The 3,813-nt window shown below is 33.1% G+C and overlaps 1 protein-coding gene across 4 annotated transcripts in view; it reads right to left on the reverse strand.

Moving 5' to 3' along the window:
* Window positions 1-3,526, reverse strand: part of LOC106661724 (DNA-binding protein D-ETS-3-like) — a 248,056-nt gene extending 244,530 nt beyond the window's left edge. For 3 of the 4 annotated variants that reach the window (XM_024229822.1, XM_024229821.1, XM_024229820.1), the window contains exon 1: window positions 3,427-3,526. The gene's annotated coding sequence lies outside the window, so the exon portion shown is untranslated. The remainder of the gene's footprint in view (window positions 1-3,426) is intronic. The other variant, XM_014385293.2, reaches the window with a different exon arrangement.
* Between the last annotated feature and the right edge of the window lie 287 nt (window positions 3,527-3,813).

Below are 3,813 nucleotides of genomic sequence, written 5' to 3' on the forward strand. Positions count from 1 at the left end.
GAGAGGTGATAATATCCCTCCTTGAGGACATCCTTTTGTTGTTCTAACTTCTATAGTGTTTATTCCTATATTTGTTTCAGCTATTCTAGTTCTTAGAAGTTCTCCAATCCATCTAGATGTGGTTTGGTCTACGTGTTTTTTCCTCAGGGAGGCTTCCATTGATGCATGAGATGCGTTGTCGAAAGCTCCCTCAATGTCGAGGAACGCGCAGATTGCTATTTCTTTTGTTTCCAGTGTTTCTTTTAGATCACTGGTTAGTTCGTACAGTGCAGTTTCTGTTGATCTTCCTGTTCTGTATGCATGCTGACAGTAATGGAGAGGCTTGTTTACCAGTGCTGTCGTTCTTATATGGTTGTCTATCAGCTTTTCAAGGGTCTTTAATAAAAAGGATGTTAAGCTGATTGGTCTGTAGGATTTGGGGGATGTGGGGTCTCTTTTCCCCACTTTTGGTATAAACACCACCCTTGCCCTACGCCATGTCTGTGGTTTATAACCTAGTGCTAAACTACTTCTATATATTCCTATCAGTGTTGGAGTAATTATATCCATTCCTTTTTGTAACAGGATGGGAAAGATTCCATCCGTTCCTGGCGCTTTGTACGGGCTGAAAGTGTTAATAGCCCAGAGGTGTTAAGAGCACAAATGTATCAAGAGCTCAGTTTTCAGAAAACCCTTGGAGGATATAAATAGGTAAAGAGTGAATATTCCCACTCGACTAAGAGTAGGCCATCTGAGGTTGACAGACTATACTTTATTTCATATGTAAGGCAAAAAATTTAGAAATCACAAAGTACAGAGTAAAATTGAGAATTAATGGAAGAAAAACAGGATCCTAATTTTCAGAATTGGCCTTAAAATCCAGTCGCCAGACTGAAAATATGGTAAAAGATGATTAAATTGAAATAGAGTATCGATTAGCAGGGGAGGGTCCCTAGGATGATCTGAATAGGTGAAGAGTTATCGTACTCACGTTTCTAAGAATAGGTCAAACAGTGTTGATGGAAAAACTAATGAAGATGACATTTTGCCTGTTGTTTATCAAACTTTCCATAGGAATAAATGAAAAGAAATGCTTCATGTGTTGTTTTATAAACACAGCATAGATATCGACAAATCACAAAATAATCAGAGCCCTAGTTGTTTATTGAAGATGTTTGAAACATGTTGAAAAAGGTGGGACAGAATTTATTACATGATAGATTATTCTAATATAGAAAATATTTACAAATATTTCAATGATTATTAACAAAAACAATTATAATTGGAGCTGTTTATTTCAATCACTTTGCTATACGTATAACATGCACCCCAACTAATACTTCTGTCTATCAATCTTTTGAATTTGAACAATTTATTTCACTGATTATTAACAAAAACAATGATAATTGGAGCTTTTTAAACTGACTTTTGCACTCCACAACAAAAGAATTTGACAATATTAAGTCAAAGTTATTTTATTTCATTTTGAAATAAGTTCTTTTTATAATAATAACCACATGTACTATATTGTGTTTTGTAGCCTTTGCTTTTGTATCAATGTTGTTATAAATGTACATTTTATTGGTTGATCAAAAGTTCATTCCTGTTGAAAGTTCAAACAATACTTACATAAGATTTTGTAAAATTATTCTAAGATTCTATTTAGTATTAGCTCAAGAAATCATATTCTGCCCTTTTTATATGTTTTAGTTATTATTTAATACAATTTTTCTGTAATCTGATTGTCATTGTACATTATATTTCATTTATTGTAAGTTTTTTATATTTTTTGTGTTTTTCTTTTCTAGATGGTGTTGTGCTGTTTCTGTATCTTTTTCCTACATTTTCACAAAGTGCTATTTAAACAGTGCGTTAAGTTGTTTCGCGAGTGTTGATCAGTGTGTGTAGTTAGCTGGTCATCGTAGCTGTTTTAAAGTGAGGATTGTTGCCTCAGAGGGTAAATTTCATTTATATAACATCTATTTATGTAAGTTGTCTACTATTCTCTCATTAAAACTTAATTTTTTCTTTTTCCAGGAGGGATTTACAAATGGTAAATCAACTCTCTCTGCTGGCAGTCAGGTTAGTGAGCATGTTAGTATTAATATTTTATTATTGGCACATCCGACAATACTATACTCTGGGTTTAATACTATCTGCCTGTAACAATGAAATGCAAATTTTAACACAGGTAGTGTTCCAAAAACATTATCTCCTATGTACAGAACTATCTTAGAATGGTTAGAAGTTGCAAAAATGTGTTTTCCCAACTAGATAATTTTTATTTTTTGTTTATAAAACTTTAATTCATACAAATTGCAAGGAAAAATGTACAAAAAGTTCAATTTTTTATTTTTTTTTGTACAAATCCAGGTGCCATCAATATCCGAGATCTGGTAGAAATAGCCATCAGTATCCAAATTCGGAACTAACACTTCTGCTGGTAGGTTAAAATTTAAAAACTAGTTAATACACTTACATTTTAGAATTTTTTCGTATTTTAAATGTTTCACTAGTTTTACAAAGTTTTTTAAATCTGTGATATAATTGCTGGAGCAATTGGTACGTATTGTATCTAGTAGATGGTATGGTATGTATTTTTTAAATTGTTAGGTATTTCAAATGTTTCAATAGTTTTAGATAGGTTTTTTACATTTTGCGTACAATTTCTGGAGTGAGTGGTATCTCAGACCTAGTAGAAATAGTATAATACATCGATATTCAAACTCGCAACTAACTCATCCACGAGTAGTAGGAAATCTAAAAACCACTAGAAACACCTACTTTTTCAAAAAATTTAATTATTTCAGATGTTTCATAGTTTTAGGAAGTTGTTTTTCATTTTTGGTACAATTTCTGGAAAGATCGGTATCTGAGATGTACTAAAAATAATCAAAGAAGTAGTTAGTATAGGTGACACTTGGGCAGACAGGTTTTACCCCCTCCACCTTCCCTGTCATGGCGTCTGGCGAGACAGTTTTTACCACCTCTTTTCCTCCTTCCAGACACCCCCACCACTAGTCGTCGGGTCTGATGGAGCCTAGGAGTGACATCACTTTTCAATTGTTTTTGGCGACTGACGTCACTGATTTTTTCGATAGTTTGACGAGTGACGTCACTGATTTTTTTCACCACTGGTATTTGATGAGGGTTGTGGCTACCTTTTTTTCACCATATTGTGTCATGGGTTAAGAAAAACTGCAGGTTTGAAGAATATATATATTATTTATAAAGTGTTACAATTAAATGAATTCAATTTCGTGGTAACCTTTGTATACTAGTGAAGTAAGGTAAGTCAATATTTGTACAAAATAAATAAATTCACTAATTTCGTGGTCCGCTTGACCAATTAAATCGTTCGAATCCCGCTCGTGCCATTAACTTTTTTTCATCTCGACTAAAAACCTTAATTAAAAATAAATAAAGTTATGTATTCATATGTATTACCTTGCGTTATTTGGACGACCTCCTTCAGCGAACGCCTACGACGAAATGAACTCGGTTTGATCGACTGCGCATTATATTATCAAACGTGGACTAGCATTTTCCTGCATTTCTGAGCCCTGTAGTGTGTGTGATTTCTTTACAAATACTCATTATGGATTGATCGAGGTTAAAGTCTATCATAGCAATATGATGAAAATAAAAATGGTAAACAAACAAAAGTTCATGCATGTCTACATTCTCCAGGTTGTGAATTATTTTTTGTTATTATTTATAAAATAAAATAAAACGAAGACATTAAACTATGTATCTTTCTTTCTCTGTAAAGCCTCCTCACTACGGCAAAGTGGAAATACAACGAGGAGGAGGTTTGAAATAATTTTCATACAA

This window comes from Cimex lectularius, unplaced genomic scaffold (genome assembly GCF_000648675.2).
Source record: "Cimex lectularius strain Harlan isolate CLEC.00 unplaced genomic scaffold, Clec_2.1 scaffold317, whole genome shotgun sequence".
In the NCBI taxonomy this organism is placed as follows: Eukaryota; Metazoa; Arthropoda; class Insecta; order Hemiptera; family Cimicidae; genus Cimex; species Cimex lectularius.